The 22,870-nt window shown below is 36.6% G+C and overlaps 1 pseudogene; it reads left to right on the forward strand.

Moving 5' to 3' along the window:
- The window catches only part of LOC149242301 (putative sucrose-phosphate synthase 3), a 62,358-nt pseudogene that overhangs the window by 36,965 nt on the left and 2,523 nt on the right, over nt 1-22,870 (forward strand).

Here is a 22,870-nt window from a genome sequence, read left to right on the forward strand (position 1 = left end):
TCCAAGGTGAAAATTTTGTTGCTTGAGTTATGAGGGTATATATATAACAAATGGGGTGACCATTCGCCTCCTTTGTGACTCTTGGACTACCCTAATGACGGTTTGACTTCTCTATGACCATTTTACTCCTTGATGACTTTTCACATTCTACAGATGACTCTTAGACTTCCAATTTCTATTACATTCCTCATACATTGAAATTAAATATTCCACAAATGATGTGGAAAATAATGACTCATATACATTTTGAGCTGACACCTTGTCAAGACATGACACGACATTGATTACATAGACTACATGATGATGTGGAAATTTCAAGCACTTCTAGTCGTTGCTATCTTTGAATGTTCTTAAAATATGGTACATGTTCTTCTCCTTCCCCCTCCATAAGGCTTGAAAGTGGGGAGTCTTCAATATGATCTTAATCTCCAATTGTTGTCACAATATAGTGTCCCCTTTTCTTTTCTTGATTGATCAACTTGTCTTTGTAGCTACAAAGGTGTCTTCTAGCAGGGTATCCTTCTTCATCTCCTTCATCATCATCCTATCATAACATGATATAATACCTGCAACTAAAATCCACTCATGACAAGACGACATCAGTCCGATAAACCCCTAATCTAACATGCTTCATGACAACCAGTAACTAAGCTAGAACCGAGTGTCGAGCTGAAATACTAGCTCAAGGATTGTGCAGTTTCATAGCTCAAGAGGTTAGGGGCTAGGACTGAACCTTGAGATTGCATAGTGCACAGTTCAGGCAAGCCAGGGAAAGGAAATTGTGCAGTTGAGGGGCTCAAGGGTTTAAGCTTGAGGCTTAAGGCCTGAAGTTTCCCACTTTGTAGTTATAAAGGGACAGAGGCTTAGGGATTGCATAGTTACACATTTCAAGAGCTAAAGTTGGAGGCTTGATTCTTGAGACTGCACAGTGCATAGAGGAGGCTGACTTGAAGGCAGATACTGCACAATTCTAGAGCTCAAGGGTCAGGACTAAGCACTGAGACTGCGCAACGCACAATTCTGGAAGGCAGGGATTGTGCATTGCGCAGTTCCAAGATGCAAGGTCTGAGCTTGAGGGCTAATATTGTGCAGTGCACAGTTTAGGAAGGTTGAGTGAGGTCAAGTTTCTCGGGAAGGCACTTTTTTGGATTTGGCTAAGTGTGGGATCAGTAAGGCCAAAGTGAACAAGGACAAAACTTGAGCATGATCACACACTTAGAACAATTGACGACACAACATTGATCACTCATAACACATGAACAACATAATTCCCTCAATGCAACATCAATGCAACAACTTCCCCCAAGTGTGACACTAAAGGTACACTTTGCAACAACAGTGACGACACTTGTGTGACAATGCTTGAAACTTTGGGAATGAGTGTAATACATGTATTCATGATAAGTATGACTCATTAGCACCAATATTACCCCTTGAAACAAACCAAAACTACATTTTTGTGATATGCGATGCTTGTCATGCTAAAATACGACACTTGCGACAACAAGAGGAAAGTGCAAATGACACTTGAAAAATGTGAACGACATTGAAAGTGACACATGTCAAAATGAAGATAGCATGAAAATGACACTTATTAAAGTGAAAACAAGAAAAAGTGATAGTTGTAAACATGAAAGCGACACTTGCGAGAGCAAAGGTGCACAAAATCAACAGTTGGAAAAACTCCCCGAAATATAAGAACAATCGCAACCAAAAGTGAGAGATTGTTGATGAAAGTGTGCACTGACTATCGACATAGGTGTAAAATTTTACAGGAATTGTCTTGATGGACTTGTGTTATGGCTGTTAAAGCTTGCATAAAAGAGTGCACTCATAAACTTGTTGCGGACTGAGCATGTGTGAGCGAGTTACTTTACACTTACAAACTAAGAAAAATACTAGAATCATCGATCGATCATAAAGTGACTGTGGAATGAATGATCACAAGATCCACGGTAGGCTACAAAATTCAAGTGTAGACCAAATTGTGGAGGGTGCTTGTCGCAGCGACAACACTTAGTGACACATTGGTGTTACTTCAGCTTCTCTGCCTTGGTCTAGCTTTATGCACAGGGTCTAGTTTCATAGGAAGTATTGATCCATTTCATGGGTTACTTTGGTTTTCCCACTTAACCCAGTTATAGATATAGTCCCCTTCATCTCTTTCTCGGTTGAACACATTCATAAGTCTTACCATATCACAATTGTTTCGATTCAGGAGAATGGAAATATAATTCATGAGCTTAAGATATTCAGAGTATGAGATTTCATCGTTGGTGTTGTGTCATTTCCAACAGGCTTGGAAAGTACCTAGGTGGAGTCACATCAGGAACACAAGAATTTCTTTGCTGCCAGAAAGCCTTGACAGTACCCCGGAGAAGTTACTCGCTTCACCTCCTTGCGTAGGAAGACTTTCTCTTCTTTCACCCTTTATTTATTTTATTTTATAGGACTATGCTTCGACACTTATTTATTTCATGGGGTGGAAGATGGATCCTAACTTATTGAGAGAAGAAGAGGTTGTTCCTTTAAAGAAGCATCTATAAACCTCTGATATGAGTTTTATCATTAAGATATTCCCTTTTTCCTTCTCTACTTCATTGGATCAAGGTGGAAAACAATGAAACATAAATAACCAAGCATAGAAACAAGGCTCCTAGAATAGATATGGGTGTCATGGTTTCACACAAAAATCTCCTTACGCAAGGATCATTTTTCCATCAAAACATCATTGACCAAAAGTTATGAACCAAGACGAAGAAGAAGGACTAAAAGTTAGCCAAATGTTACAGTGTCACAAAGCCCTTTTCTATTTTTCCACATTGTCTTTTGAGCTGAAGGTAACATCCTTCATGCGTAGTCTTATTAAGCAAAACACAAAAGAAGAGACAAGACACAACAAGGAAACAAAATCAAAAGGGCAAAGAAAATGGAGGCTAAAACGAAAACATGATGCAAGACAAAATAAAACACAAGAAGAAAAAACTATAAAGAGAAAGTGCAGGATGAATGTGCAAGCGAAGACTAATGTGCAGCTAGACCTATTCCTAACCTAACTAGCTAGAAGGTCAGGGTCAAGTGTAATGAAATTTCCGATGTAGCAATCATAACTACTCCTGACCTACATACACAAAGATACAAGTGATTAAAATAGATATAAAACAATGTGCAATGGAAAGGATAAGTGCTTAAATAACTTGCACAACAAATTGAAGGTATTTCCTGTAAGTACAAAGATATGTCATGGCCATTACTTCTAACCATCTTTCACTCTTAACTTTTCAATGAAAACCATAATTAAATAAACCTCAAAATATTCTTGTGAATATATCTTCATCAATACTATCCTCTTTAGCACGCATAATAAAGATTCAAACTTTTTATTTGTGACGGAGCTTTCCAAGTAAGATTTCTCCAACCATTCAGTGATTGGATACTTTAAGTTATTATTATACACTCACCTATTTGTTCAACACGGTCTTTTTCTTTTAGATTATCCCATCAGAGCTAGTTGATGAAGGTGACTAAACATGGAATCATGTTTGGACTGAATTTATTTTCTAGAGTTTGTCGGTGAGGAGAGAGGGTGCAAGTTTTGTCAATGGATTGCATTAGAGGTCTGTCAATTATTTGGACTAGCAACGATGGGCACACAACCATGCCCTCCCAACATGGGAACAATACAATGAAACTTCATCTAGTGATTGATGTTCCATTGAGGGCACTGAAGGGCTTATGGCACACAAATGATTTCACAGGGATTGAGAGCTTGGGAATTGCATTTGTAGATGACCTCCTATGCATGGAAGTTGGGTTTAGTACTGATTGGAACTAAACTTGTGGTTAGATGGGTTTGTGCTAGTTTAATCTTCCCTTTTGACAAAACCTAGAACTCAATTCATTTGATTCGATACATCTAGTTCTTATAATTTTTTAGGCTTTAGCCATTAGGTTCTCTATTTAATGGATCCACACTGAGGATTTTTAACAGTTTAGTGTCTCATACACTCTGGGATACTAGGCACCCTCATACCATGCCAGTGTACTAGTAAACTTACCTTTGCAATATCAAAATGCAGATTGCTCCCTTGAACGTCCTCCTCCCCTTAAGCCATGCTTTGTTTCTGGCCTCTTAGCCACTGCCAGCCAACCTCAACACCTGGCTCTAATACCATGTTGAAAATCATAACTTCTATGAAGCAGTATGGAAATTTTCCCTAGCCAATTGGTTGGGAAAACACATTGTTGTCAGGGGTGAAAACTGCATAAACAATGTGACCACTATAGTAGACAAAAGATTATTAGTCTGAAAGGCTGTGTGAATTAAGATAAGATAGTATTATGAATTTTTCAACAAATTACCAACAAATATTTCAATGGGTCTAGAGAGGGAAACCATATGTCAATAGATTATGATAGTGTGAACATGCCTAGATGCTAAAAAGTTAGCAAAAAATGTTGAGGTTAGTCAAGTCTAAGGTAGATGAGTTTATGTTTCTAACTGACAACATCAATTGGAACCCAGATGAATTTCCAAAAAATGGTTGTGAGTATCTAAATGAGGTGGCAATTTACTTGGAGATATTGGTTTCTACAGCACAACAAATATTACCATTGAACGCTTTCAAGAAGGTGAGAAGGGCAGTGTTGAAGCACATATCGGACTACCTCATGGTGACACTTTTGAGGGAGAATATCAAAAGATTCAATATAAATTCCATAATGGGTATCAATAATGATTTAAGAGTGCTAGAGTCATTTTCCGAGGAGACATTCCACAACATTGGCTTGAGTGAGCTTCAGGGTGCTACAAGTTTGAAGGACTACTTGACAGAAGTGTGGCAGCTGGTTAATATTTTATTGAGCAACTAGCCAGAGAACTTCATGAACCCTGTTATAAGGGAGAAACACTATAGTGCTTTGGATTATAGAAAGGTTGCAGTGATTTCTGAGAAATTCAGAGATGCGCTTGAAAGGCTATTTGGAAGCTTGGGGGGTAGGAATTTAAAGCAAAATCCCCCAAAAAAGTCCATGGATACATTAGTAAGGAGATTGAAAGATTTCAACTGACAGATTCAATGGTATGTTTCAAGTCACTACTGGAAACATTGGATGTTTAATTTCTATTCATGCTCTTGTGTCATTAGATTAAAGGTTGTTTACATGTTACAGGTTTATAGCAATATGCTTTCTGTTTCTCAGAGCGTTTAGGAAAAATACAATTTGTTGTATGGAGTATTTGTCTAGCTACAAAAGTTAAAAGCCTCGGTAAAATCAACAGATTAGCCCATGAGACTCAGGTGAATTATATCATTAATGAAGAAATTATTTCTTATCTACTATGTCATGTGCAATATTGTTTTTCCCCTTGCCCTTTATGTTTTTACTTCCCATTTTATATGTATTTGTCTTACATGCATAGGAACCTCCTTTCTTATGACAACCCTTTGAATATGGTCCTGAATCAATTTATGCATGGTTGATCTGTAAAGTGCAGTCAGAAAGTATCTTCAGGCAATGAAAATGAGCATAAATAATGCCTATAATTTGTTAAAATATGTGTAAACTTGGAGAAATTAACCATTTTATGATTTAAAATGAAAGAAGGTGCATAATACAAAAGATACTCTAGAAACCTTTGACCAAAGAGGAGGCAATGGTTCTTGAATAAGGCTTGACTGGACACTAAATTTGGGATGATTGAAATATGTATTTGTATTTTTTAGAGGGAAAAGGCGGGGAGTTTCTATTGGTAGAACATGGTTATTGAAGCTATATAAATTCCAAGCACAAGATTTGCAACTTAGTTAAGAGATGAACAAAATTGTCGAAGCTTCTCTCTTCATGAGTGTTGCTTTGCTTAGCCTTACCTAACCAACATTATTATTTGCCAGGTATCTTTCAGTCTCAAATTCTATTGCGTCTTAACATTCTAAGTTTGTATTTAATACCTTGTAATATAATTGGTATTTGAGATAATATAAAAAGGCTACATTACCGGATCCGGCAGAGGGAGGAGCAAGATCCCTGGAGGGCAAGAGATAATATACCAATATCCTCTATATCATAAGCAATTGTTGCAGGACTTTAAGGGGTTGAGGACACTACTGAATTTCCATCAAACGAGGCTTTGCACCTTTTGTAAGCCTATGTTTGATCAAACCCATGTGTCAAGCCCAATTGCTTTTGATATTGGGTAACTCTGTCATCCTAGCATGGACTGTGGTTTTTGGATGAGATATTGTTAGCAGGAGTGTGTCATGCATCCTTTTTCTTCGAAGATAACTAGGCCAGTATTCCTCCAACCCTAGTTGGGTTGACAATCCCACATTCTTTTTTCCTATGCATGGATTGGATTCTAGTAGGCCCTGAATCGTGATTGGCCCTAGGCCAATTGGATGTCAACTAGATGATAAAAAAGGGTTTGTGCTGGGTTGTAACTCCAAGGATCTTGGTTGGAGCAGTGGGCATGATTTGCGACAGTTGAAAGAGTTTATAAAGGTTCCCCAAATGATGGCAATGGGTACACCTGATGACACTCTTTCAAACTTAATAACGATGATTAAAAGTTGACCGCATAATATATTATGGTGCAAAAAATTTCGAAGTTTTGGTACAATTATAAGTGAATATGCATGTAAGCATGGACTGCCTCTATATTTCTAAATGTTCCACATTTGTAGTAAGCTTCAATTCTCGAAAATATTTGATGTTATACTCTGTAGATTCAAACTCATTCTGTATTTTGAATGATTGCCTTATTTACTTTATTTTTTCATGCCAACGTTTTCTTTAACATGTTATAGGCATCCAGAACCTACTTTGCAAGTTAACAAGCTTAAACAAAATGCTACTCTCTATTGTCAATGTTTACATTCTCTTGAAAGGGAAGCAGAACTTCAAAGTGATTATATTACAACATGCCATGTATCAATGACCAGTTTTCAAAGCTGCAACAAGATTTTCAGACTGAGCTACATATGGTACAAGAGATCTTAAACATGCCCCCAAATAACTAATTGTTCATTAGGTGACTATCCTAATGACTACATTGATTCTAATCATGCATGTGGAAAGCCACCTATTTCATTGGTAGAGATAAAATAAGCTCAGATCCCCATGTATCTGATTATCTGCGAAGTACACACTAGCCTTAGTGTGGAACAGTTCATGGTAAATCCATGAAAAAACTTAATCGAGTGTAATCATATAAGGGTGTCTCACAAATGAGAAGTTAAAATTAATTCTGTCAATGGAAATTTGACATCCATGTCCTACATCAATCACACCACCAAAAATAATCAAACAATGGCAGTTTTTCTACCACCCTGGATGCAATAGATGATTGAGGGTAAGGTAAATATGCAATTGAGCTTATTCTAAGGATCCAATGAGCCACAACTGATTCCAAGTAGAAATCTCCTTCTTTGTTAATAACTTTTGTATTCCTCCATAAAATCCTTCGATCTCACTTCCTGATTCACGATAATGCTTCCTATTGATTGGGGCACGCCTCCATCGAGAACCAACGATATACTGATTGAATTCCAGCCATGCGGTATCTGCAAAAGGGAGTTTTATCAAAACCCAGATAATTCAAAATCACTGGTCACCCATTTAATATTTATATATAATAAATATTCGATTTGTCAGACAAATTCCATGCATAAAGTTATGCAAGCAAACAAAGGCAACCTTCAAAGGGTAAAATGATGTCATGTTAAATATCTACACCCATTTCTCCTATCATAAAGACCCCAAGAAGCCATGAATTCCAGACATTACACGTTGTTCTCAATGAAACCTTTTATTTTCAAGAACGGGAGAAACTCTTACTAAAAGTAAACCAAGTGTAATGGGATCAACAATGAAAGAAACTTTTTAATGTTAGGTTTTTGATCAAATTATTTTTATATACACCACCATTCAATGTATTTTATTACATTATCACAAATACATAAACAAGGTCAGCCAACCTTTGCTACGACTAGCCAATATGCTACTCATATCATATGGTGAAAATCAAACCGATGGAAAACTTAAGTAACATACTATGAGCCTGTGATTAGAATTCAGGAATTCATAAAACCAGGAATGTAGAAAAATTCCATTAGATGCAACAAAGAAACCAAAAAGTATGAAGCTAAAGGTGACAATTAACCATATCACTACTAAGACAACCCAAAGGTATACCTGTAACTTGAGGGAGAAATAGCACCAAAAATTGGATATTGGTCAGCAGCAAGCAGGATCAACTAGAAACAAAGATAGTTACTGAGACACAATAACATTAAAAGATTTATTGTGACAAATTTGAGGAGATATGATTGCATACAATGATTTCAATTGTTACATTGGCATTTATGGTGCACAGAGCAACAACATTGTGCTTCAACAGGTTTAAGTCATCAAAAATATGTCATTCAAAATAGTTTGTTCTTTGATAGGTCAAGTGTGCAAAAAGTTATCATTCATGAATCAAAGTGGTACTCACGGCAAAGAAGATGGTGCTTTTATGTAACAGGAACAAAACAAAGTTCTAACAACATAATAGAAGGCACAAAATCACCAGGAATTTAATCAATTTAGCACTAATATGAAGAGTAGAGGACATAATTGCACTTATTCCAGTGATTGCAGAGAGTTATGGGTTCTTGCCTTTGGACCTTCATAACTAGTACAATTGGTCAGTACAGATTACATGCCTTGGAAATAAACAACATCGCCATGTGTGCTAAGAACCACTGTGACCTCTTGGGCACACAACATCTAGGCTTATCAAGTTCAATGTTGTTGTGTTTGGTAGCCACACCCCTTCGAGATTGGAGGTGGAATCATTTTATGTCGGTTTTATATTATTTTATCATTTGATATTTGGTTTGTGTAATCTTAGACAAGTACAGTAGGTCCTAGGCCATTGCAACATTCACTTAAATGTCGGAAGGTTGTAGCAATAATATAAGATGAAAAATACCTATGTCATACATCATTTCATGTAACAGTCGATAACCTAAACTTTTTGGGCCTTTATGTAATTCATATCCCTTTGTATGAATATATGCCTTTTATGTGAATGATGGATTTTTTTTCAGTTTTTTTAATATCATGTTGTTTTTATGTGCAATGCAGATGTAAACAAATTATTATGTTAATAGGGTGCATTAGTGATTGGCTTGAATACTTGAACCTAAAAAAGAATATGCATCCTTCGATTGAGAATATAGGTACAGTTAATAAGCTTTAAATTATTCACTTAATTGGGATGGTTTTGAACAACTTCACATTGAAATATAAAGAGGTAGATCCACCATGTCATGGGAATTTGGAAATTCAAGAGGTCTTATGAAAAATACTTTATTGCATCTTCACACTCTAAAATCATTAAGTATATCAACCTGTGTTATCAGACTCATCCAAGTCTCACAGGTTTTGGGCTCACACTAGTTATTCACCCAACTAGAAGCTAAGTCAACTACTAACTTGGTCTTCACTAAGCAGAGACAGACAAAAACCGGGGACTTGTCCCAGTCAGACTTGGCCAAGACAGATCATATTGAGTCAGACACCTACCCACGGGCCTGGTCAGCCTACAGGGATAATAATCGATTAGAAATACATACTTTTATTTTTGTTCGACGATGGTTGAGCATGTTAGTGTCAGTCTTTCCAGCCTTCCTCCAGTGATCAAATATGCTCTTACAAAGTGGTCTCAGAGTGTCACGGTCAAATTTTGTCATTTCAAAGAGTTTTCAAGCAAAATTTGGTCACTAGGCATTAGGTCTAGGGTTTGCTTTCACTCCTTCTAAAGTTGTCCAAATGTCAGTCTACGTCATCATTCAGCTGAGTGTATCATCATTCATAGGGTTGTCATCATCATATTAGGTTCCATTGGGTCATGTTACACCTTGTTCATGCTTCAGTTGTGCCTTGGCAAGGTCATTTCCCTCTCCTAGGGTTTTGAAAACCAATTTCTCTTGGATGGTCAAATTATTAGCAAAACTTGTATCCAGATGTTCATACACCTTCCCCTATCCTTAAAGTACCTTATCAAACACTTCCCATCCCTTAGATCCGCCAAATTCCTCATTTTTGCACAAACCCTAGTTTCTAGCTACAACCTGGCAATTTTCTAGGTTTGGCCTGTGTTTTGCCCTTTTGGACCCCTTCCCCTCACTAAATCTCTGAGATTCCACTTTCCCCTGCTTCCTAACATCCCTCCCCACTCCCCAAAATTTCCCCAAGAATTTAGAAGCCCCCTATCCCCTTCATTTCGCTCCATTTCGACAAAATTCCTTGTTTCACACATTGGGACAAGCCGCACTCAAATGATGTTCCAGAGCAATAAAAGATGAATTTTGGAAAACTGAGAGAGGTTTTTGTCCATAACATGCCAAAGAACAAAAACCTCCTTCACTTTTTGCACATGTGTCATGGTTTTATAGAAATGTCAAAATTACAATCGCCGGATCCAAGGAGGTTGGCCAAGGCACTAAAACGACGGAAAAGCCCTGGTCCACTCAAAATTTTGGCCAAAGCCTCTTTGACTGAGCATGGTACTTGATTGGGGACTCCCAGCCCAAATTTCAAGAAATTTGGAGAAAATTTTGTCATTTGTGAATTTTTTATGCCAAACACAGGTTTTCTCCATTAACGGGTCTCACCCCCCGCGCGACCCTTCATCATGGCAACTCCATTTTGCAAAAAATCAGCATTTCTAGATTTTTCATGAGAAGTTACATATGTTCATCAATGGACTTGAGATTTTATGAATTTTTAGGCCTCCAGAAAGTCAAAAAACAAGCAAAAATTGACTTTCTGCCACATTTTTGAGTTGCAGAAAGTAGTCTTGGGAGATTGCAATTTTGGAGGGGAAAATGACCACCAAATTCATAAATTCCAGTTGGGTTTGAAAGTATACTCACAGACCTTTCCAACAAGCCTACTCTTGCTCAATTTGGCCACCTGGAAGTGCCCCAAATGTGGTCCCAAAGGCGCACGACCCGTCAGGCAAATTTCTCCAAATTTCACTGTACAACTCAGAAAAACGCAGTTTGACCCTGTTTGACTTTTTGGGGTGGATTATTATGCTCTTTGATGTAATTAATGTACTTTTATGACACTTTTACTCTTATTTACCTCTTCTAGAAGATTCATTCATGAAATAGGTGAAAATTAAATGAATGAATTGGTTTCCTAGCTTATAGAGGCAAGTTGTTTTGACTGCCTAGATTTTAGTGCTCAGTTTAGAATTGGTTGAAACAGCTCCTAGAAGGATGAGCTCGACCCCTAGAGGCAAGGGAAGAGGTTGGCTTGCCTATATTATGTTTTTTCTCAATCATTTTCAGAGGTTGGAAGGTTGGACTCTTGAGGGAGAAGCTATCATTGTATTATTCACTGTATCTCTGCAATTTTTGGCTAAGGAAGACCAGGGTTTTGCAGTCCTCTTTGGGATTCTTGTGGACTCATGTGTTGATGGTGTGTTTCTCAATGTACTTGTAAGCTTGTTATGTGACTCATTTCCTTTTTTTTACTTCTGCACATTAAACAAATGAAGTGTTAAAGTAAGAATTCATTATTGCCATGCTCTGCTTTTAAGTTTGTTTAATTTCAATGTTTTCTACTGTCTAAAGAGAATTCAAAGTTATTGTTTGCTCTCTTTAGCTCTTCACCTTTCATTCCTGACCATCCACCTCAATCAAAGGCATCAACACTGTCTCCTACCTCGCCCCAAGGAATCCCCTGCAGAAACTGTGTCCAATCCCCGCACCCAAAATTTCCCTCTCCTCAAATTGCCACCAAAAACCCCAAAAACCCCAAATCAAACTCTTTGATCAGTTTACTAGCCTAATATCAGTGTTACCTTATTGGTCATCTCATCTATTGAAGATTTTACGAGATAGACCGGAGAGAGCCTTCTCCTGCCCCGTAGGGCTAACTACGAGGCTAAATGGTTTGATGTTGCCTTGAGGTTTACCTTTCTCAGCCTGAGGTGAAATTTCAAGCGCTAACAGAGCGTAGTGATGATTGTGATTCTCCATGATGAATATGTGGCCGGTCATCTTGATGAATGATCTTCTCTTCATGGTTATATTTGATGCTTATCGTGGTATGCTCCTTAGTGCTACATCTTCATATTATTTGAATGGATGATGGTGCTAGTTCCTTGCTTCATGGTTCCTTGCATATTGGTATGAGGGCTTGATAAGATTTGGTCCTTGACTAGGAGCACCCCAATATTTGTGATGTAAATTTCACTTTGATGATGATACTTAATGAGATGAACAACTCCTTTGGTAGAGAACTCACCTCCTTTCCATGTTTTGAGCTTGGATCTCCCTAGGGAATCGTGATGGTATGATGGGATATGAGCCTTGTGATAGAGCACCTTAACATTTGACATGTATATTATATTACTATGTTAATCCTTGATTAATGGACAATGAATCTTGTAAAGCGTTCACCTTTTGGTGCATTTCGGAGCAACCTAGGGTTTCAAGGCGGATATTAGCATGGTTTATGGAATCACACTTCTTAGACAAAGCGCCCTAGAATTATGTTCCTAAGGTAATACTTGATAGGATAAACACTTAATCTAAGTGAGCTCTCGCGTCTTTCATATATTTCCAACATTTCGCATAGTTTTCGGGTAGTTTTCATTCTATAGAAGAGGACGGATGACATGGCACCTGGGCTGAGATAACCCTAGATTTTTAGGTGTTTATCAAGGTCTTATGATGATATTCTATGCGATAGACACTTGTTTTCATGTAGTGCACCATTTATTCATGGTTTTTGAGGTTCCTAGGGTTTGCGTGGAGGGGCCAACGCATTCCTTGTTGCACGTATTGACTCTATTGCTAGAGCACTTGGCATCCTTGTTATGTTTTGATGGTGGGTTGCTCTTTCTGATGGATTCACACTTCTATCTCATGAAGCAGTCCATTGCTTGCACACATGTGGAGGCATTTTTGATGGATCAAGGCTATTGGATAAGGGTTGTTACATGCATGAGGAGGTTGAGTCTTTGATGTCTTGGACCTTAATCTCTGGTGTCTATTTAGGAGAAGTGAGGAAAGACATCACATGAGAAGTATTGAAAATGGAGAACTTTGTTGAAAAAAATAGGCAAATACATTTGCAAGTGTAGGAGAAAATAAAGAAATCATAGGAAAGGCACAAGGCCCGCCAATATTAGCACAAAATAGAAAAATCATTCAAACTAGGAGATAGTGTTTTGCTACAAGTTAACCCTACACATTATGTTATTCATACCTTTTGTTGTTACATGCCTGAAAGATAGTATTTCTAATATGACAAAATCAGTTGTGTGTCCCTAATCAACTAACTAATAACCTAATCTCATAGTGAAGAAGAGATTCTAAAGTGAGAAATAGAGTGACATAAATATAGAAGCATATTTACAGCAGACCAATGTTGAACTGAACATAGGCTACCCTACAAAATATTATTGGGCAGACCTGAATATGAACTACTTGACTAGAAAAATTAGGGGTCATGTGGTCTGATTTCCACCACCATCACATGACTACTCTCATGTATAGTTTCGTTGTTCCCCAGGTTCTACCCACTTGCACATGAACAATTCTAGAGCATGTGTGTACGAATTATTCCTCCACTACTTTAGACCATCAAGACAGCTCTTGGATAGGCACTGTAATCTAGTTCTGCATGAAAAATAACTCAGGGAAAATGGATTTACAACTAAGTGAGGGTTGTTTATGAACTAACTTCCCATGGCTGCAAATTTTAGACAAAAAAATTATTGGACATTCAAAACAGATCCTACAAGTTTAAATGAATATTTGTGAAGAAAATTGACAAGATAACTGTGAGAGAAATGGCTGAAAGCTTTTATTTCATCAGTGAAGCAAAGCTAATAGTTGGTTTACACAAAAAAATCCTCCACTATAACAGATAAAAGAAATGAGACCCAAGGGTTGGTCCAATTAAGCTCCACCTAGATTTTTTCCAATGTTCCATCAAGTTTCTGAGAGGGGGGGGCATGGGAATGAGGAGACACACATGGGATATGTAGGAACACCCCCAAAATTTTTGGGAAATTCAGGGGGGTGGGAAAGGATAGAAAATTAAATTTTAATGATGATGTTGTTTTATGTATAAGGTCATGATTGCCAGCAAAGGGATATAATGACCAAACATACAGTCCCCTAGACTGTGGTAAGTCACCTTCCAACTTACAAATATCAAATAGTCTATAAAAACAATGTAAAATGTGGACACTTGTAGGATACGATGATGTACGAAAGTTTTATCAAAATGAAGGTTGTGATTTTGAAATTTCTGGGGCAAGGCAGTGGAACCCCATCTGCTATCTAGTCCACTACTCCCAATTTCACATCTCTTCTTTCCCAGTCTTAAATTGTGCATATTTTCTTGTATCCTTTTCACTCTTGCCCATCCTCACTTCTCTCTGTGCCAAGAAACTTATGCTTCCCATCTATGCCTCATTGCGCCTCTCTTGTCTTTGCCTTCATGTCCATGTTGCATATATACCATCCTCACTTAGTACTAACAAGCTAAATATTGACCCCTCTAGCTCAAGATCAGGAAACTACCTTTGGTAAAGATCATCAAAATCTTCTTTCAAGGAGAAGCTATTGGTACATGATTGTTGCTTTCTATTCTATGTTTCACTACTCTCCCTTACTGTAACCACCTTTCTCCACTATTTTTTGAGCTAGCCCAGGTTCTCACTTATTAGCAGGCCTTCCCATCCCACACTCGAAGAGGGTTTTGTGGGGTTCTTATAAGAATAGAACACCTCTTTCTCAACTAGGCCTGGATTTCTTGGAGGTCCCATTAGAAACTTCACATTGGAAAAGATATTATAATAATTTGTTCAAAGTATGCCTCTTTGTTTTGATGGCATAACTTCTCTCTAACAACAAAGGTTGAGGGAAAAACTTCATGTAAGTGAATGGAAACATTAAATGAAATCATTATATGTTGTAATTGTAGCAAAACAACACTTACGATGAGAAGAGGAGCTTATTTGAGGTTTGAATTTTTTCTTTTATAATTCTTTTGCAGTCAGTTTTCTCTGCTTTTTTCCTTGTCCAATATTCCATACTGAGAATAGAAGTGTTAGATCTAAAAATCCTCATAGAAAAATTTACTTTGTTGATTCTCCTATTTGTGATTAATATGCCAGTTTGCATGGCCTAGTCCGAGGGGAGAATATGGAACTTGGTCGTGATTCTGATACAGGTGGACAGGTAAATTTATTACAAAAGATTTCTATTTTTTGTATTTTTCTTCACCTATTTCTACAATACTGAATAGTTGCAATCAATTTTCTCACAAAATAATTTAGAAAAGTAGGGGATCAAAGCATGATTGCCTTATTTTTCTAGGATTATAATTGGATTACCACCAAGTGAAACATGTGTTCGTTTCTCATGCAGGTGAAATATGTTGTAGAGTTTGCAAAAGCACTTGCAAAAATGCCAAACGTGTATAGAGTGGACCTGCTAACATGTCTAATATGTTCTCCTAAAGTGGATTCTAGCAATGGAGAGCCAACTGAAATGTTGACTTTTGATCAGGATGAAGACATTCTAGAGAGTGGAGGGCATACATAGTTTGAATCCCTTGTGGATGCAAAGAAAAGTATATTCAGAAAGAATTATTATGGCCATACATTCTAGAGTTTGTAGATGGAACACTAGGTCATATTATTAATATTTCCAAAGCATTGGGAGATCTGATTAGAGAAGGCACACTTGTATGGCCTTATGTAATCCATGGCCACTATGTAGATGCAGGGGTGTTTTTTCCTTCTTTCTGGTACTCTGAACATTCCAATGGTTTTGACAGGTCATTCTCTAAGCCGAAATAAACTAGAATAGTGATTGAAACAAGGATTGCATTCCAAGGAAGATATCAATGCAACATACAAGATCATGCATAGGATTCAAGTTGAAGAATTGTGCCTTGATTTCGCTGAGCTTGTGGTCACAAGTACAAGGAAAAAAATTGAAGAACAATGGGGCCTGCATGATGGTTTTGATTTGGGATTGAATAGAAAGCTCAGACATCAAGAAAAGCATGTTGTCCATTGTTATGGTTGTTACATGCCTCGAATGATGGTGAGTGCAAAGAATGACACTCCTGTTGAAATTAAATTATTTTTTTTGTCAATTTGTTACCTAGGGATTTACCCATATGCTTATTTAACTGTGTAGGCAGTGTGTTTCATTATCAAATGTGGAAATCCTATTCTGCCTTGATAATTATTCCATGAGTTCTTAAGTCAAAAAAGTACATGACATTTAGGTGGTGGGTTTTTTTTTTTACATATATATGCTTTGTTGTAGGTTATACCTCCTGGAATGGACTTCAACAATGTTGTAGTGCAAGATTAGAATTTAGATAATGAATTTGTTCAATTGCCCAAGTCTCATTTACAGGGTGAGGTAAGCAGCAGGGCAAGGTTTAATTCCTTTTCACCATTTAAGATTTCACATACTAGAAAAATTATATCCCTCATTCCACATACGAGGGGCATAATAACAGTTTGTATTTTTAGATCCCACAGTTTTTGAAAAATCCTTCAAAGCCCATAATTTTGGCTCTTTCTTGACCTAATCCCAAGAAGAATATGGCCACTTTAGTCAAGGCTTTTGGTGAATGTATCAAATTGAGGAAGCTGGAAAACTTGGTATGTCTTTTCTTGGTTCCTAAATTTAGCTTTTTCTTTAGAGGTATGTTTTGTAGCTTTTCCCTTGTTGATAAGTTGATAACTGATATTTTAGTTATCCATTTCAAAATTGTAGATGTTGATCATGGGAAATCGAGATGATATTGATCAAATGCCTACAACAAGTTCTAGTGTGTTGACCATTGTCCTGAAGCTTATTAACAAATATGATCTATATGGAGAAGTGGCATATCCTAAACATCACAAACAATCAGAAGTTGCTGATATATATATAGGATTGCAGCAAAGAATAAGGTTTTATAAAACTTCCTGTCAAACTATAAAATAAACTATCCATTATTGCACTTCTAATAGATAGAAAATTTGAACTGCAGTTTGTGTAGGTGAAAAAAAAAGAAAAAAAAATTTGTCTGTGTAATTTTGAAATGATGATGTTTGTGTGTGCAGGGTGTTTTCATCAATTTGATCATGGTGGAACCCTTTGGTTTGACTCTCATTGAGGTATCTTGAACAGCCTCGTTTTTCTATTATTTTCTTCAAGAATAATTTTTTTCAAGAAGATACAATGTATCAAGTTTTGATATTATGACCATTCTGGTAGTTTTGGAGTATTTTGAATATAATAATTCAATATATATTAGTTTCTTTCATATAAAGACATACTTGAATGCTTCTCTTTGAAATTCTCTAGAACTAAACAGAATGGTCATAATATCAAAACTTGAAACATATGTATCTTCTAGATTTAAAATAATATCATTTCTTTTTCGTTTAGAGGCATGATATATGAAAGGATGCTTCAATGACTGGTATATTTTCTTCTGAGTACTGTTGCAAATTTCAATTTTATATCTTTGTGTGTATTTATGTATATGTATGCATATATATGTATCCAGAAAAGAACAATATTTGCATCAAAGTACAATTTTTTTTTATCTTTGTTTAGTTATGGAGCATTTCAGAGAGAAGAATTCAGTTACAAAATAGTGAATTGCATTCCATTTTTCAAGGCATTCTTTCGTCATAAGGAAGCAATAAAATGTATCAGTTTTGGTAGTGTTTTCAAGGTTATGTTCTCCAAATTTCACAAATAACTTCAGAAGAAGCCTTCCATAATTTCATACTAGCAATTTGATCTAAAGAATTTTTGGTTGTGTAAAAAGAGTAACACATGTCATGCTTCCAATTTGTTCTAATGCAGGCAGTTGCACATGGATTACCTATGGTTGCCACAAAGAATGGAGGACCTGTAGACATTCAACGAGTATATTGAAAATTCTTCTATCTAATATAAAAGTTTGATTGGATCTTACATGTGATTGATCACTCAAATTGGTTTATTGTTGTGCAGATGTTGAATAATGGTATGTTGGTAGATCTCCATAATAACAAGGAAATTGCAGCTGCTTTGTACAAACTAGTAGTTGATAAGAACCTCTGGGCTGAATGCAGGCAAAATGGTTTGTAGAACATTCATCTCTATTCTTGGCCACAACATTGCAAAATATATTTTTCAAGAATCTCCCAATGTAGAATGAGACACCTGTAATGGTAGAGTGAAAATGACCAAAATGAAAATATAGATTCCGAATAAAATAGTGGTTCATTCAAGGATGCCCCTGATACATATCTTTGGCTCTCATTAGATGCAAATAGGCCTTCTCACTCTAGTTCACTTAATAGCCCCTTTGATCTTGATAAACTTCTCAAAAATGAAGAGAACATGGGAGGTATTTCGGAACACATTAGGATGGTCTTAGAAAATACTTAAGGACAATCAATCTAAATTGTGGAAGACAAATGACGTGAATTCATAGGAAAAACAAAGTATAGATCACAATATTAACTTAGTTTCTCTTATGCAACTAGCTCAAAAAAAGATAGAAAAGATAGGTCAACGACTTCAAAATCAGCCTCTTCCAGGGGGAAACCTCCTTTACATTACACAAATGAACAATTATTCGATGATACAATTGAAAAAATTCCTTTCTATATATAGGAGTCTAAGGGGTCAAAATATAATGAAAGTCAACATAACAATAATAATGTAAGGGCACAATAATAACAATAGTGGGCTTCTATGTGGCACAAAACTAACAATATGGGTACAACATGGGCACAACAATAATAATAAGGGCTACAATGACAATAATAATGGGGGAATACACTAGTATTATAGGGACCTAGCATGCCCCTCTCCTTCCAAAAAGTGTTGTCCTCAATGCTTGAGTAGTTCTGGATGCTTTTGTATAAAATTTTCATCCTCCCATGTGGAATCTTCAGTGGTTAAGTTCTTCCACTTGATGAGATACTCTGAAATTGATCGATTTCGTAGTTGTCAAGTTCTTGTTTATGTGATTGCTTCAGGTTCCAATATGATTTTTCCTTCCTCGTCAAGTTCTAGTAATATTGTTTGAACTGGGAGCTTGTCACCTATAACTTTATTTAAGCATGAAACATGGAAAATTGGGTGCACTCGGGAAGATGCAGGAAGCTCCAATTTGTATGCCACAGTACCAATCTTTTGCAACACCTTGTATGGACCATAATACTTTGGTGATAATTTATTATCCTTCTTAGCTTGCTTGAGGGACATTTGTTTGTATGGCTATAGTCGTAGAAATACCCAGTCACTACATCAAAACTTCTTTCGCTACGATGTTGATCTACCTGTTGTTTCATTCTATTCTGCGCCAAAGTGAGGTTATCCTTAAAGAGTTGAATAACTTGTTGTTGATGCTCGATGTGATCTTCCACTGCTTGAACCTTAGAATTTTCTCTTAAAGATGACATGATGGACGGTGGATGATATCCATAAAGTGCCATAAATGGGGTCATTTTTACTGCAGTATGGAAGGAAGTGTTATACCACCATTCAGCCAGAGGAAACCACTTGACCCATTGTGTCTGTTTATCAGTTACAAAGTAGTGAATATATCCTTCCAAACATGTGTTCACACTATCTCAGTTTTCCCATCAGATAGAGGATGATAAGATCAGCTATGAGCTAACTGAGTACCCAAACAAGAAAATAATTCCATCATAAAATTTCCAGTGAAAATGGGATCTTTGTCGCTTACAATAATATTGGGGTTTCCATGTAGCTTTTGTATTGTTTCCATAAATGCAGTAGCAACTGTACTGGCTTTAAATGGATGAGATAATGCACAAAAGTGTGCATACTTGGTAAGTCTATCAACTACCACCATGATGACACTATTTCCTTCAGAATTGGGTAGACCTGTGATAAAACCCGTTGAAACCTCTTCCCAACGTTGACTTGGAATGGATAAAGGTTGTAACAGACTCGAGGTCTTAATTATTTCAACTTTAGTTTTTTGGCAAACCAAACATTCTACCACAAAATTTTGAATATCATATTTAAGGCCATCCCAAAAAATCTTTCTTAACCCTATGGTAAGTTTTTAAAAATCCTGAGTGACCTCATAACAGAGAGGTGTGCAATTCGAGAAGAATCTTTTGTTTGAGTTGGGAATTCTTACAATGGTATAAGCGATCTTTGTACCATAACGAATCATTTTTCCAGCTAAATGTGTCAGATGTACTGGGATCTTGCTGCAGATTTTGAATGATTTCCCACACTTCTTCATCATTCTTTCATTCATCCCTTGCTTCATTTATCCAATTTGGTTGGATAATAGAAATGACACAAAACAATGCTTCCACATCCTCATCCTTTCTTGAGAGTGCATCTGCAACAACATTTTGCTTCCCTTTTTTGTAGATGATTCCAAAATCATAACCTAACATCTTTGTGACCCTTTTTTGTTACTCTTCTGAAGATAATCTTTGTTCTAAAAAGTATTTAAGACTATCATGATATGTTTTTACCTTGAAGTTTCATACCATTAGATAAGGTCACCATTTCTTAAGTGCATGTAGTATTGCCAACATTTCCTTCTCATAAATATCTTTTGTGTAAATACTCTCCTTTGATTGGATGAATTTCAAAAGAAATGGGTCTTCCTTCTTACATTAAAACAGCACCAATTCCATTTCCTGAGGCATCACATTCCACAATAAAGGTTTTTGTGAAATCTAACATAGCTAATACCGGTGCTTGGCACATTGCCTCTTTAATATGTTCAAAGGCCATCATTGCTTCCAGAGTCCAAGAAAATGTATCTTTCTTCAGTAATGTTGTTAGAGGTGCTGCTATTCTCCCATAATTGTTAACAAACTTGGCATGATATCCTGTCAACCTGAGAAATTCTCGTAGATGCTTTATGGATGTGAGGATTTTCCATTCCTTAATGGCTTTAATTTTGCTAGGGTCTACCTTAACACCTTCATGAGATACAATATGACCCAGATATTCCACCTCTTGTACTCCAAAGAAACATTTGGAGGTTTTTTCATATAATTACTTCTCCTCCAATAGTTTGAGCACCCTGTCAACATAATGAATATGATACTTCCAAGACTTGTTGTAGATTATTATAACATCAAAAAATACTAACACAAATTTTCTAAGGAAGGGTTTGAAAATGGAATTCATCAAACCTTGAAATGTAGAAGGTGCGTTGGTAAGGACAAAAGGAATGACCAAGAATTCATATTGACCCTCATGAGCTCTAAATGTTCTTTTCCTAATGTCTTCAGTCTTCATTCTGATTTGATGATATCCTTAACGAAGATCCAACTTGGTGAAGTAAATTTCTCCATGTAATTCATCCAATAATTTGTCAATGACTGCAATGGGAAATTTATCTTTAATAGTGAGCTTGTTGAGCTCCGTATAATTCGGACACATGCACCATGATCCATCCTTCTTGTGCACTAATACTACTGGAGCAGAGAAAGAACTTTGACAAGGTTGAATTATACCAGCCTCTAGCATTTATGCAACCATACGTTCAATTTCACTCTTTTGGGCATAGGGATATTTGTAAGGCCTGATGTTCGGAGGAACACTTCCTGGAATCAAATGAATAGCATGGTCATGATCACGAATAGGTGGGAGGCCTTTGGGAGTCTCAAATACATTGTAATGATTGTCCAAGACTTTTTGGAGATCTAGAGAAATAGATGATTTCGATGTGGGAACCTCTAGTTAACATAATTGTGCAATTATGCCCTGTTGTTCTTTCTTTAGAAGCTTTGTCATGTCATTAGAGTTGATTATCTTTCCCAGTTTCCCTGCGATACCTCTTAACTCAACTTCCTTTCCTTCCCAAAAAAAATTCAAGAAAAGTTCTTGAAAATTAAAAGTTATTGTACCCAAAGATTGTAGCCATTGGACTCCTAGTACAACATCAGCACCACCAATTGGAATGGAAAGCATTGGATTATTCAATATATATTATCGCATGGATAACTTGATATTATGGCACTTTCCAGAGCAATTTATGGTTCCTCCATTTGCAACCATCACTTGACACTCTGGTGCTAGATATAGGAAGAAATTCAATTCCTTGGATATCTTACAATGAATAAAATTATGGGTACTACCTGAATCAATCAACACTATTACCTTTTTCTTCTTGATATGTCATTCTATCTTGAGAGTTTGAGGAGTGGTAATTCTTGCCAATGCATTACAAGATATGGTCAGATTCATTTCTTCTTTCTGTAGGATTGGTTCCTGGTGTATGTCCTCTTCTTTTGACGTTTCTTGTTCCTTTTCTTCCTCCTCTTCACAATCTATGTAAAATAATTTCTTCTCAACACACTTATGACCATTAGTGTATTTGCTATCACAACTATAACAAAGCCCTTTTTCTCCTTTTTCTTCCAATTGTTGTGGTTTAAACCTTGTAGGTTGTGGAAGGCTAGGGGCAGCAACACTTCCATATTTATAGTTGTGAGTGGTAGGCTTCCTTGTTGCCTTAATTTTTCTTTCAATTTTTCTTGCCAACCTGAATGCCTTTTCCAATGAATCAGGTTCCCAAAGGTGAACCTCATGTTGGATATTATCATTTAAGGTCCCTATGAACACATCAATACTATGCTCCTCAGGAATATCATTTACCTTATATTCAATTTTTGGAAGTCCTCAATTTGCTCCACCATTGAACCCTTTTGTTTGAAATTTATCAATTGACTAAAGAAGGTGTTGATATTTGTATCCTCATAATGTGCCATCATTTCCTCCATAAAAATTAACTAAGTGACAACTTTTTTACGAGAGAAAAGCCATCGATACCA

This window comes from Pinus tabuliformis, chromosome 8 (assembly GCF_031772625.1).
Source record: "Pinus tabuliformis cultivar Carrire ecotype Pingquan chromosome 8, CPIR1, whole genome shotgun sequence".
Lineage (NCBI taxonomy): Eukaryota > Viridiplantae > Streptophyta > Pinopsida > Pinales > Pinaceae > Pinus > Pinus tabuliformis.